Source organism: Hemitrygon akajei, chromosome 26 (assembly GCF_048418815.1).
Source record: "Hemitrygon akajei chromosome 26, sHemAka1.3, whole genome shotgun sequence".
Taxonomy (NCBI): domain Eukaryota; kingdom Metazoa; phylum Chordata; class Chondrichthyes; order Myliobatiformes; family Dasyatidae; genus Hemitrygon; species Hemitrygon akajei.
The window spans coordinates 42,666,038-42,681,281 of record NC_133149.1 but is presented as its reverse complement, the minus strand read 5'-3'; the positions used below and the strand labels follow the sequence as shown (position 1 = coordinate 42,681,281).

Below are 15,244 nucleotides of genomic sequence, written 5' to 3'. Positions count from 1 at the left end.
AAAAATTTATTGAAATGAATGCTGGGGCCTTCCTAACTGCATGTTGCCTCTTTACATTATGTGATTTATTTTTCACTGACACCCAGATCCCTCTGAACATCTTAATAGACAATAGGTGCAGAAGTAGACCATTCGGCCCTTAGAGCCTGCACCGCCATTTTGAGATCATGGCTGATCAACTACTATCAATACCCGGTTCCTGCCTTGTCCCCATATCCCTTGATTCCCCTATCCATAAGATACCTATCTAGCTCCTTCTTGAAAGCATCCAGAGAATTGGCCTCCACTACCTTCCGAGGCAGTGCATTCCAGACCCCCACAACTCTCTGGGAGAAGAAGTTTTTCCTTAACTCTGTCCTAAATGACCTACCCCTTATTCTCAAACCATGCCCTCTGGTACTGAACTCTCCCAGCATCTGGAACATATTTCCTGCCTCTATCTTGTCCAATCCCTTGATAATCTTATATGTTTCAATCAGATCCCCTCTCAATCTCCTTAATTCCAGCGTGTACAATCTTTCACCATTTAAAAGAAAAATCTTTGCTTCTCTCTTTTTTGATCCAAAATAAATGACCTCACAGTTTTCACATTCCATTCCATGTGTCATGTCCTCAAATATTCACTTAGGTTTTCTATATTCCCCTCAATGCAAACTCCTCACAACCAGCACATCATCCAGCTTTCTGTCATCTGTACATTTGGTACCATTGATATAGGTTATGAACAGCTAAGGACCCATCACTAATTCCTGTAGCTCCCTACCAGCCAAAGCCTCTCACCCCAAAAATGACTGTTTCTATTCTCTGTCTGTTAATCATTCCCAATCTATGACCACAGAACATAGAGGCCTTTTGGCCCATTATGTTATGCCTAACCATTAATCTACTCCAAGATCAATCTAACACTTCTTTCCCACATATCCCTTTCATCCATGTGCCTATCTAACAGTCTCTTAAATGTCTCTGGTGTATCTGCCTTTACTATTCCATGTACCTACAACTGCGTAAAAAATTACCTCTTGCAACCCCCCTATACATCCCTCCAATAAATTATGCCGCCCCCACCTCTGTCTTAGCTTTTCCACCCTGGGAAAAAGTCTCTGGTTGTTCACTCTATCTATATTTCTTATCTTGTACATCTCTATCAAGTGACCTCTCCTGCCAAAGGGTCTCGGCCCGAAACATCGACTGTTCTCTTTTCCGTAGATGCTGCCTGGCCTGCTGAGCTCCTCCAGCATTTTGTGTGTGTTGCTTCGATTTCCAACATTGCAGATTTCCTCTTGGTTGTTGACCCTTGAACAATAAGGTTTCTTTTCTCCAGCAGAAAAATCAATAAAAATGGAAACAGGGCACCACAGTAGCCTTGTGGCTAGCACAACATTATCACAGCTCAGGGCCTCTGAGTTCAATTCTGACACTGTAAGGAGTTTGTACACTCTCCCCATGACTGTGTGGGTTTCCTCTGGGTGCTCCAGTTTCCTCTCACATTCCAGAGATGTACAGGTTAATAGGTTAATTGTCTTGTGATTAGGGCTAGGGTTAAATAGGCGAGTTGCTGGGCGGTGTGGCTCATTGGGCAAAAGAGCCTGTTCTGCACTGTACCTCTAAATAAATTTACCATTCTGATGTTTCATTTGATGAAAGATCATTATAGCCTCTATGATCAGCAAAAGAACTGCTCATAGCATCCAACACACAATTAGCAGAACACAATATTAGTTTAGACACTATTACCATCCACAACCACTGGATGTTCTTTGCCATTCCAGACACAAACACAACAAAAGCATTCCCTACCCCACCCTCCATAACATTCCCTAGACTACATCTCAAAACTGCTTATTATTTTCTTAATCAGCCAATCACTCCAAAACTGTTCATCTGCTAGCCTGGCAAAGAAGAAGATGGGTCTCAGGGGTTCTGTTCACACAGTTATGCCATGACTGATCACTTCAGTAATTAAGTGTGGGGCAGAGGGTTGCAAGCCATTGCAGAGAAACCCAACCCAACCTTGCCTTATAGTTATACTCCCTTCCAAAAGCCTGAAACCAACCAACCAGAACTGGAGCAAAGACCTTTCTAATCTATATCACCCACATTGAACTAGTCCACTGCTCCTTTGATCTCTCCCTGACTTTTGGGAACAAGTCCAGGTAGATAAATGAGTTTTCACATCATAATTCAGTGAAGACCCTATTTCTTTCAAAGTTGATCTAATGAGAATCTCCTCTCTATAAGGGAAAGTACACTACACTAGGGCTGGGTCGCCACTTAAACGGGTGAGAGGAAACAGGAGATGAATTCTTAAATACATTGATTTAAACAGACCTCTGAATTATTAATCGGCCGCATGACTGCCGAACACTCGCTACACACTGCAGGGGCAGAGCAATATCCTCAGCCAAAGACTGTTAAACATGGATAATAAATCTCAAGAACTATACTTCATCAGTTAAAGTCTCCATCCTAAATGCAAACTAGCAAGGTTGCGGTATTATAATTGAGCTGCTTTAACGTTTGCAGTTGGACTGTTGCTATCTATATACCATTAAAGCGTATCTCCCAGACACCAGGATATAATCAATCGGTGATGGATTCACGTTTGCCTCCCCGTCTGAACATCAGGAAATAAGGATCGTTTTGCAGAGAGGAACCACCCGATGATAATATCCATTCGCATTAAAAGGGAGGCGGAGGAGTCCGCGAATGTCCTTGGGAATGATGTGCAACAAGGAAAAATGACAATTGCAACTCGCGAAGCCAGTCACTGTCGAAAAAATGCAATATTTTACATGCACAAGGTCACAAAACTACATTTTACAAAACAAGTGCAGGTTACGTCTATTGTCTTCACTGCGAAACTAATTTGGCAAAAATACGATCATATATTTAAAAATGCAGTAGCTACTAAATGGACGCAGCAAAATATTCTCCCCTTACCTTTTACGTTAACAGTGCGGTTTGTAGATTCTAGTGGTGGTAGGGGACCCTCTCCTACGGCCGATTTCCCCTTCTCCACCCCATAGAGTTGAAGCTCACGATTATTCCGGTTACAACACACACTCTCACTCTCCTCTGGCGTCTTATGGGCAAATCAGCTTTAATCCTTCCTCGTTTAAACCACGATTTTAAAAAAATCAATAATCCCAATTAAATTGCTGGCGATCCCACGAGCAGAATTCTTGGCTGCTGTAATCTTTCCTTGAAAATTAAATTCTAAAGCAGACTCTGCTCGGATTAAATCGCCGAGGTTTAAATTCAGTGGGTTACTTGCGGATCATATTTTTGACCCTTTTGTTCATTTTTATTGTCAAAGCAAGCAGAGACGGCATGGGTTTGACCCAGGATGAAGAGTCGCCCAGTTGCAGTGATGTTATGAGAAAGGGGCAGGACTCACTTTGTTAATTTAAACCGGAAACGTACCAACACCGAAGCGTGCCTGTCTGTTTTTGCCATCAGCCAATGGACCATGCGTGCCTAAAAGGTTTCATCTTTGAGATTCAATAAAGTTTAAATATGATACAATGGTGGGACACACCGTGTGCTGATAGCACTAAATATTTGCTCGGATTTACATTGCATTTTCCACGCCTATTTTCTCGGCTAACTAGACTAACTTGTTTTTCTCTGATGAACGGTCACAGACCTGAAATTTCTCACTCCAGAGATACTGCCTGGCCTGCCGAGTTTTCTGGCATTCTCTGCTTTTATCTCCGTTTCTTTTTAATACAAGCCATCTGCACAGTTACGTGCCTAGGAGAAGTTAAGAGGGATATGGGCCAAGTGCAGGCAAGTGGGAGTAGCACAGGTGGGCATCTCGGTCAGTATGGACGAGTTGGGTTTAAGGGCTTGTTTCTACGCTGTGTTACTCTATGACTGTATGATGGTGCATAAGGTCTGTACCTACCGCTACAACTGGATCTTTGAATTCCTCACCAGTCTATGCAGATTGGAAATAACAACTCCTTGCTGACAATCAACACTGGTGCACCTCAAGAGTGTGTGCTTAGCCCACTGCTCTACTCTCCCTACACCCATGACTGTGTGGAATGTGGGAGTAAATCAGAGCATCAGACAGTGATAAGGAAGCTTACAAGAACAAGCATGTCATTAAGACCAAAGAACTGATTGTGGACTTCAGGTAGGGGAAGTTGAGGGAACACACGCAAGCCCTCATTGAGGGATCAGAAGTGGAAAGGGTGATCAGTTTCAAGTTCCTGGGTGTCAGCATCTCTGAGGATCTATTCTGGACCAAACATACTGATACAATGACAAAGAAGGCACAATAGTGGTTATATTTCATTAGGAGTTTCAGGAGAATTGGTAAACTCAGCTAGTTTCATTGTGGGCACAACTCTCTGCAGCTTTGTCCAATCCTGTGCAGTGGTCCCTCCATATCAGACAGTGATGCAACAATGCAGAAATTTTTGTGTGTCTTTGATGGCATACAGGGAGGTGGTACAGGAGCCTGAAGGTGCACACTCAATGTTTCAAAGTTCAATGTTTCAGGAAAAGTTTCTTTCCGTCTGCCATCAGATTTCTGAATGGACACTGAACCCATGAATGCTACTCAGTATTTTTCCTCTCTTTTTGTCATACTTATTTAATTCTATTGTGTGTATATATAGTAATTTATATTGTTATGCTGCAAAACAACAAATTTCACAACATAGCCAGTGGTAGTAAACCTGATTCTGATTCTAATTTTGGTCATTTCACACTGACTCCCATCTTGTCTCTGGCTTATTTCAGCAACTTTGCCAAATGGTTGGGTTCAAATTGTCCTAAATATGCAATATTCAAAAGATACAAAACTTAGATGCTCCTCTTATTCTTTCGTAACAGGAATATACCATGTGTTATTTCTATTAAATGTTTCTATATTCATACACATTAGTTCAAGAAAACTGCTCATCACAAAGACTCACTCTGCAAAGTACTCCTAAATCTGCAATGCCCTCCTTCCATTGCTAGAGCTCGAGTGACTCCACTGGACAAGACTAATTCTCAACATGGTCTTCACAGCCAATGTAATTTAATACTCTATAATAAGACCATAAGGCATAGGAGCAAAATTAGGCCATTTAGCCCATTGTGACTGTTCTGCCATTCCATCATGGCTGATTAATTACCCCTCTCAACCCTATTTTTCTGCTTTCTCCCTGTAACCTTTAATACCCTTACTAATTAAGAAACCATCAACCTTCATTTTAAATATAACCACTGAGCTGGCTTCCACAGATGTCTGTGCCAATGAGTTCCACAGATTCACCGCCCTCTAGCAAAAGAAATTCCACCCCATCTCTGTTCTAAAGGGATGTCCCCATATTCCAAGGCTGTGCCCACTCGTTCTAGACTCTCACTGTCGGAAACATTTCTCCCCACAACCACTCTCTTTAGACCTTACAATATTCGGTAACTTTGTGAGATGTGAATGATGCCAGGAAATAAAGCAGTCATGTGCACCAGGAATTTCTGTAATGGGTGTGGGTTCTCCAGAGATCAGATCTTCATGGATTTTGCCTTCTTTAAGATTTCACATTAAAGTTACACTGGATAATTGAGAGAATGGTGTAGAAAATGCTCTTCCCCAATAAGGATTTATCAGAAACTGCCTGCAATTGAACATTCAAAGTCCAAAAGTTCAAAGTAAATTTATTATCAAAGTTCTGTGCTGTATGCAATATCACCATATACTAACTTGATTCATTTTCTTACAGGCATTCACAGTAGAACTGAGAAATACAATAGAATCAGTGGAAAACTACACACAAAGACTGACAAACAACCAATGTGCAATAGAAGATACTCTGCAAATACTAAATAAATAAATAAATAAATAAATAAATAGATAATACTGTGAACATGAGTTGTCAATTCCTTGAAAGTGAGTCCATAGGTTGTGGAATCAGTTCAGTGAAGTGAATGAAGTTATCCATACTGGTTCAGGAGCCTGATGGTTGAAAGGCATTAATTGTTCCTGAACTTGCTGGTTTCTTTTCAAGAAACCCAAGGAAACCACTGTTAATTGTATGGAAATCAAAAAAAAATCACATGTATATTTTCTTTATTTTGGAAAGAAAGATTTACACCCAAGAAATATGGCATTGTATATTACCAACTATTTAAAGTGCTTTACTGTGGGTTAAGTGCTGACTACATGGATATAACAGCTTCAAACTACCCACAGCTGATTGACCGATGGTTCCACTTCCTTCATTACTGCTTGAGCTGACACTGCCCATGGCTTCTCTTCAAATTTTATCTTGAATCATCATTCAGAACAGATGGAACTGTGTACATTATCGAATGAAGGATGACACATCCAGCAATAGAATCCATTAGCTTGGAGCTGAACTAATAGCTCATATTTATTTACTTAGAGATAGTGAACAGACAGACCCTTCTAGTCCAACAAACCACATCACTCAGCAACCCACCTATTTAATCCTAGCCTAATCACAGAACAATTTACAATGACCAATTAACCTACTAACTGAAACATCTTTGTACTGTGGGAGAAAACCGGAGCACCCAGAGGAAACCCACATGCTCAAGGGAAGGACATACTGACTTCTTACAGATAGCATCAGAATTGAACTCCAAACTCCAATGCCTTGAGCTGTAACAGTGCCGCACTAACTGTCACCGTGATTGTGATAGAATTTGCACCATGGTTACTTCACTAAAATGAACACGCTACCAACTGAACAAAGGTGATGTAACAAAACCTAACTGCTCTGGTCATAACATTTATTCAATAATTTATTCTTTCCTCTGTCTCCTCGCGCCACCTTATTATACATACCCATAATTCTTTGAAAATGACGTCACTCTTGGCACATTGGCCTTCATAAATCAAAGTACTGAGTACAGGAGTTGGGATGTTATATTGAAGTTGTATAAGACATTGGTGAGGCCTAATTTGGAATATTTGTCCAGTTCTGGTCACCTACCTACAGGAAAGATATATATAAGATTGAAAGAGTAGAGAGAAAATGTCGCCAGGACTTGAGAACCTGTGTTATAGGGTAAGGTTGAATAGGTTAGGAGTGTAGAACAATGAGGGGAAATTTGATAGAGGTACACAAAATTCTGAGAGGTATAGATAGGGTAAATGCAAGCAGGCTTTTCCCACTGAGGTTGGGTGGGACTAGAACTAGTAGTCATAGATTAAAGGTGAAAGGTGAAATTTTAAAGGGTAACCCAAGGGGGGGAACTTCATCACTCAGAGGGTGGTGTGAGTGTGGAACAAGCTACCAGTGGAAGTGTGGATGTGGGTTTGATTTCAACATTCAAGAGAAATTTGGATAAGTACATGGATGGAAGGGGTATGGAGGGCTATGGTCCAGGTGTTGGTCAATGGGACTAGGCAGAAGAACAATTTAGCATAGACTAGATGGGCCATAGGGCCTGTTTCTGTCCTATAGTGTTCTATGATTCTATGGTGTTGATCTGGAACTCAGGTGGAGGAGGTACATCTACAATAACCTGCTGAGGCATGGAGCAGTCTCACCAGCTCATTTTGAACAATGACCACTTCTTCCAATATTTTTCTCCCCATTTCACTCAGAATCTTGCACAGATTAATAGCAAAACAAAGACCTGTCAAAAACTAACTTAGCTTAAAAATAGATTAGTTATAAATATTGCATTATCTCATGAATTTAAAACATTATTGTTCTTCACGTGTGCAAAATTGCAGTACGCCAAATTTAGGATCTAAGATAAATTATTTGAATGGATTTAAAACAAGGAGGTTTGTTAACTTTTTGCAAATGCTCAGTTATTGTTTTAATTAAGTTACTGCTACCCTGTTGGATTTTTTTGTAATTTTAAGATAAAATTATTAGATGTTTTGTTAATTCCTGGTCTTCGTAAACTGTACACTTACTGCAGCTAAGGGAACTAGAGAGGACTTCAGCTTAGCAAGTGCCATATTGAATTTGACTCCTAGTAATGCAGTGGAACCCACATTCTAATTAAGTGAGGATTGTTATGCTAATTGGCCAATATAATTGCTGTCTTGGGTGGTGGGGTGGAGCTACATCTACCAAAGGAGGTGTAAAGCGCTCCTTCGCTCCGCTAGCTTGCAGGTTACCCTTGGGCAAGGTGTAGTACCCACTTTGCTTCCCCATTCAGGGTCACATGCAGCAGGTGCTGGATAGTCGTATGAACAGCTGGTGTATATCACAAGTCCTAGTTATGCAACCACTGACGCCAGGCAGACAATCTCTGAAGAGTATTGATAATAGCTAGAGTCACCTGTCTTGTAAAGATTGCCCAGAAAGAGGCAATGGCAAACCACTTCTGTAGAAAAATTTGCCAAGAACAATCATGGTCACAAGACCATGATCGCCCATGTATACAACACAGTACATAATGATGATGATGAATTGCTGACAGTATGAAGGTGAGTGGTAGAATCAGGAGGAAATTGATGAGAAAGTGGGGGACTGTTGTTGCATGAATGAAGTCACTGGAGAAAAGTACTGGTAGATACAAAGCAGCTTCTTTATTTGACAAAACAAGGTACATCAGGCATGATATGGCGATGCTTTCAGTCGAAAGGTCTCACTGGACCAATGCGGGGTTAGGTATTTTATGTGCTAAACATCAAAGGACAATTCCATATTTACAAAGTATGGACAATGCTTTCTTTGAAACTACATGCAAACTTCATACCTCCCAATTTGCATGCACACCCTAGACATCCAAATGAATTTTAATCAGCATTGTCTGGTCTGAGATTCACGGCTTTTAGAAACCCATTGGTCAGAGCTGCACGCCAAATTAAATTCACAATACATATTCAGATGCGAAGCCTGGTAGCCAAAGTCATTAACTAAATATCAATGTGCTAAACCCAAAAATTGTTCTAACTGTGAGAGTAAAATGAGACTCTGTAAATTAGTGATTGATAGTGGGTGTGGATTTGCCGTATTAAGGGCTTGTTTCTTTGCTATCTCTCAAGGATCAAGAATCAAAGATTAACTTTATTTGCTATATACATTTATATGTATTCGGAATTTGCTGTGCTGTGTTGACATGACAGGCAACAAAAACAGCAATCACCAAACATAAAGAAGAAAGAATTAGATAAAAAATAAAGTTAAAGGTTAAAGTACGGATATAGAATAAAATGTGTTTAAATATCAGCATATTAGCAACATTATAAAAAGTGGTTTAAAGTGTTTACAGTACAGAGCAGTGACAGGGGTAACAGAGGGGGTTGAGGGGAACTAACTAGAATGGTTGATCAGATTAACTGATTGAGGGAAGAAGTTTTTAAGATGGTGTGATGTCTTTACTTTAATAGCCCTACCAGGAAGGAGCCCTTGGAAAAGGCAGTTTGCAGGGTGGGCCCGTGAGTCTACCAAGTAGAGCTTGGAAAATTTCATCCTTCAACATTACATGCATCACAAACTCGTTCAACAATTCTTCACTCCCAGAAGCCCAAGAACTCGAAAGGCACTATGTAAAATTGATATGAATGCAGCAAATCTACCAAAAGCACTATCGAGTTTCCCTTGTGGGTTTGATTTCCTTTCCTCCCTGTTTTTCGATACATAGCTTATTCAATAATACAGGGATTGAGCAAGTATCTATGCTCAATCATTGTATAGGGTTATGTGATGTTTACAACATAGAACATTACAGCACACTACAGGCGCTTCAGCCCACGATGTTGTGCTGCCATTTTAACTTAATCTAGGATCAATCTAACCTTTCCCTCCCACACAGCTCTCCATTTCCCTATCATCCATGTGCCTATTGAAGAGTTTCTTAAATGCCCTGATGTATCTGCCCCTACCAGCCCTAGCAAGGCATTTCACACACCTACCACTCTCTGTAAAGAACTTACCTCTAACATTCCCCAATACGGTCCTCCATTTCAGCCCTGGGAAAAATCTCTGGCTGTATATCCTACCTATGCCTCTTGTCATCTTATACACCTCTCTCGTCATCTCTGATCTTCCTTCACTCCAGAGAGAAAAGCCCTAGCTCACTCAACCTCTTCTCATAAGACATGCTCTCTAATCCCGGCAACATCCTGGTAAGTTTCATCTACACCCTCCCTAAAGTTCAAGTTCAAGTTTATTGTAATCTGAATTTACATAGATACAACCAAATGAAACAATGTTCCTCTGGACCATGGTACATCCACAGAACACACAGCACATGGGCCAAGGAGATTGTGGGATGGGTGGTAGGGATTCTCAACAATACTTCAGGTCCTTCTTCTACAACATTCCCAGTAAATGTCACAAATAGTGGTGAGACCCTGGTGATCCTTTCAGCAGATTTGCATCCTTTCTATAAGGAGTTTCTTCAAAATAATTTATTATTACTTCCACCAATTACAACTTTGTTTTGTTATTTCTGCAATGATAATCAACATGATAATTGGCAGGGTAGTTCTCTGTCTGAGATGGTGGTGAGTGGCACTGAAGCACCACAAGGGACTGTCATGTCTCCATTTCTGTTCACACTGTACACGTCAGACTTTCAGTACAAATTTGAGTCTTATCACTTGCAGAAGTTCTCTGATGGTGACTCTGCAGTGTATCAGAGATGGGCAGGAGTCAGAGTACAGAGGACTGGTGGACAAATTTCTGAAATGCTGCAGAAGGAATCTCCTGTTCCTGAATGTGGCCAAACCAGGGATTTTAGGAGGAGGAGGACTGTGATGAATCCTGTATATGTTCTGGGAGAAGAAATTACGGTGGTGGAGAAGTACAAATACTTGGGTGTTCACCTCGACAAGACTTGACAGGAAAACCAACACCAAGGCTGTTTACAAGAAGGAGATGAACAGACTCTATTTTCTAAGGAAGCTGCAATCCTGCAATGTGTGCAGCAGGATGTTGGAGATCTTTGATCTTTTACCAGTTTGTTGTAGCAAGTGCATGATTTATGTTGGGGAGCAGCATCGGCGCTGGTGATGCAAAAAGACTAAATAAACTCATCAAAAAGGTTGGAACCGTCCTTGGCCTCAACCAGGGCTCTTTTGAGTTCGTGGTGGAGAGGAAGTCACTAAACAAACTGTTAACCATTCTGGACAATCAGGCACATCCTCTCCATGACCTACTGAATGAGCAGTAGAGCACCCTTTCAAACAGACTCAATCAGCTCCGCTGTCACAAGGATCATTACAGAAAATCTTTCCTACCAAATGCAATAAGCATGTACAACAGTTCATCTCTGTGCAACAGGAGAACACACATCATAGTACAATAGTCTAATGTTTTATTATTTTGTACATTATTGCAAATGATTGCACATTGATAAATTATGGTGTATATTATTATTCTGTACTTTATTATTAGTTATTATTGCTAAGTATGTTTTTAAATGTTGCTGCTGTAATGAAATAATTTCTCACTCAGGATCAATAAAGTACTTATTATTATTATTAGATCAAGGGAGAATGAATATCTTGTTTCCAGGTCTTTTATACTGTGTGCAATAATACAAAAACGCACCTGACAAAGGCCAGGTGAGCTTCTCTCTCAATTGTGCCCTTCCTCTCATGGAAACATAAGTTTCTGTTTGTTTTTCAGAATTGCCTTCATCAGTTTAGTTCATCAAATTGGAATAAAGACAGTTGTAGTTGGGAGATGAAGCTTCTGCCAATTCAGGTTGATCCAGGATCAGTACTGACAGGTCATGTGTAGTGTAGGTCTGATAATCAGCAAAGTATTCAAATTCAAACTCCCATTCGGGGGCACATGCACTTGTGGTGGGTAGGGTTGGCAAGTGATGCAGTTCATAGGTACATGCATTTCTGCTTCCTCCATAACATAAGTGTAAAATTCAATGGATAGAGAATTGGAGTGCTGCATAGGAGGGAAGGGTTTGATTGATCTTGGAATAGGTTAAAAGGTCAGCACAACATTGTGGGCCAAAAGGCCTGTAATGATTACACATGTTAATAATAACATTAAGGACATTTAAAGAAGGTACAAAGGAGATTTGCCAGGATGCTGTCTGGATTAGAGAGTATGTCTCATGAAGATGGGTTGAGTGTGCTAGGGCTTTTGCCTTTGGAGTGATGAAGGATGAGAGGTGACTTGAGAGAGGTGTACAAGATGATAAAAGGCATAGAAAGAGTGAACAGCACGAGACTTTTTCCCAGGGCAGAAATGGCTTCTACGAAGGGGCATAATTTTAATGTGAATGAAGTAAAGTTTAGGGGAGACATCAGAGGATCTACAAATAGAGCATTGAACGTGCTGCCACGGATGGTGGTAAATACTTAGATAGGCGCATGGATGAAAAAAAGGAGGGAGGGATATGTGGGAGGTAATGATTTGATTAATCTTGGAATAGGCTAAAAGGTTGGCTCAACATCATGGGCTGAAGGTTCTACTCTATGTTCTATGCACATGTGTACAACCCCAAATGCGAGCAAAAGTGAATTTCTGGCCATTTGTTTGCTCTGACATTGTAGCAGAGTCTAGCCTGGAAGAAATCCCCACTGTCTTCATTTTCCATACTGTCATCCTAGTCCTTCTGAGTGCAACTGTCATTCTAGCTTCTCCTTCTGACAACTGGTCATGCTCAACAGAACTAAAAAAATGAAAACATGAGAAAAGCATTCCATTGCTAAAGTACAGTATGTTCTAACAATCAACAAATCAACCTGGCCCTGCATTTTAACACCATCCACCATCTTAGTTTCCAAACCTTTAGTAGCCCTTGTCTAACAAAGACTTATCTGAGGAGGTGTAGGAGCCTGACCCTGCCCCCCCCCCACCCCCCCCCCACACACACACACACACACACACACACACACACACACACACACACTTTGAGTACAGGAGCAGGGAGGTTCTACTGCAGTTGTACAAGGCCTTGGTGAGACTGCACCAAGAGTATTGTGTGCAGTTTTGGTCCCCTAATCTGAGGAAGGACATTCTTGCCATAGAGAGAGTACAGAGAAGGTTCACCAGATTGATTCCTGGGATGGCAGGACTTTCATATGAAGAAAGATTGGAACGACTAGGCTTATACTCACTGGAATTTAGAAGATTGAGGGGGGATCTTATTGAAACGTATAAAATTCTAAAGGGATTGGACAGGCTAGATGCAGGAAGATTGTTTCCGATGTTGGGGAAGTGCAGAACGAGGGGTCACAGTTTAAGGATAAAGGGGAAGCCTTTTAGGACCGAGATGAGGAAAAACTTCACACAGAGAGTGGTGAATCTGTGGAATTCTCTGCCACAGGAAACTGTTGAGGCCGGTTCATTGGCTATATTTAAGAGGAAGTTAGATATGGCCCCTGTGGCTAAAGGGATCAGGGGGTATGGAGAGAAAGCAGGTACAGGGTTCTGAGTTGGATGATCAGCTATGATCATACTGAATGGCGGTGCAGGCTCAAAGGGCCGAATGGCCTACTCCTGCACCTATTTTCTACATTTCTATGTTTCTACACACACACACACAAACAAACAGTTTTAGGAACAGTTTCTTCCCCTCCTCCAGCAGATTTATGAACAGTCCATGTTATCTTGGACCTTGTTAATACTCTTTTGATTTCTCTATCCAGCTATCTATCTATCTAATAGTGCTTTTTTATATTTTTAACTGCACTGCTGCCACAAAAGATCAAATTTCACAGCATATGTCAGTGATAATAAAGCCGATTCTGATCTGGTTCACTTTGAAATTGCCCATTGACTCAGCCTCGGCTGACAATCGGGAGATAGCTCTAGTTTCCTCTTGCTTTTTTGAGACCACAATCCTGAATGGATGGATATGCCCTCTGCCCCACTCCAGAAGAGATAGTTATCCATTATCAACATTTCAGCACTTTCATTCGTTCACCTCTTTATCACAAATTCCTTGCTATGTTTAAGGTTAAGAGCTCATAAAGTAATAATTACATTGTCGGATGAGGGCTCCTACTTCGCCAAGGACCAACGGTAATTCAGCAGTACCTCCAAGGGTAAATGCCAAGAGCTTGCATTACGAAGAACTGTATTTCCCAATTCCCACACCACCTTACACCACAGCATAGCAGTACACATATCCTCAGAGGTCACTTTCATTTCATGTTAACAGGCACTGGATAAATTTTGAAAAGAAATGTTTCACTGTTAAAGAAAACGGAGACAAAGAATGATGGAAACACCCATCAGATCTGACTACATCTACAGAGTTTGTTAGTGGTTGATTGTTTTTCATTGGAATTGGAATACCTAACATTGTATAAAGGAGAACTGTATAAGCTTTTAACATTCTGTAAAAGGGTACAAGCCCAGCCCTGATGAAGGGTCTCAGCCTGAAACAGCAACTATTTATTCCTCTCCATAGATGCTGTCTGACCTGTTGAGTTCCTCCAGCATTTTGTATATATCACTCTGGATTTCCAGCATCTGCAGAATCGCTTGTGTTAGTGTATAAGGAAATACAGAGGCTGTGTGAATTGGTTGATGGGCTGTTAAAAGAGAGAAAAAATAGATTTGTGGCAGAGCGGACAAGGGGAATTAAACAGCAACAAGGGAGGTAATGAAGGAACAGTAAAGATCAGCTCAGAGGAGATGTTAAAAGCAAACAGAATCATCACCCGCACCTACAGGAGAAATAGAAATAGTCTGGAGAAGAGAAAATCTGCGGATGCTGGAAAACACAAAATGCTGGAGGAACTCAGCAGGTCAGGCAGCATCTATGGAGGAGAATAAATAGTTGATGTTTTGGGCTGAGGCCCTTCATCAGGACTGGAAAAAAAAGATGAGAATTCAGAGCCAGGAGGTGGGGGGAGGAGAGGATGAAGTACAAGGTGGTAGGTGATAGGTGAAACCAGGGGAGGGAGAGGGGTGAAGGGGGCTACAGACTGAAGTTGCTGAATATTGTGATGGCCAAAAGGTTGTAAAATAGCTAATCAAAAGATGACAGATTCTGATAATTGGTTATTGACCTTAAATATTAACTCTGTTTCTGTCTCCACACATTTTGCTTGACCTGATGCACTTCCAGCGTTTTATGTTTAATTTCAGATTTCCAGCATCTGCAATATTTTTACTTTGATGATACTGGTTAAATTTTATTACCATTACTACATAAAAATAGGTTATTATAGATGTTTATTTTCTCAAAGTTATTTTACATGAAAGTTCCTTACTTTTGAGTTCGGAGTACCATGTTTCCAAAAGATTGCCAATTTACACACATCAATTTTTCATAAACAATAAAGTGATAAATCACAAAAGTTTGGATAGATTGCAAGAATGTTGTCGCA

At 40.8% G+C, this 15,244-nt stretch overlaps 1 protein-coding gene across 3 annotated transcripts in view; it reads right to left on the bottom strand.

Annotated features, from left to right (window-relative positions):
* LOC140716927 (ATP-binding cassette sub-family G member 4-like) overlaps positions 1–15,244 on the bottom strand; it is a 204,148-nt gene that overhangs the window by 140,461 nt on the left and 48,443 nt on the right. Inside the window, exon 1 of one of the 3 annotated variants that reach the window (XM_073030044.1) lies at positions 2,941–3,293. The exons of the other annotated variants lie outside the window; for them this stretch is intronic. The gene's annotated coding sequence lies outside the window, so the exon portion shown is untranslated. Of the gene's footprint in view, positions 1–2,940; positions 3,294–15,244 lie in introns of those variants that run through there. 3 annotated transcript variants of the gene reach the window in all.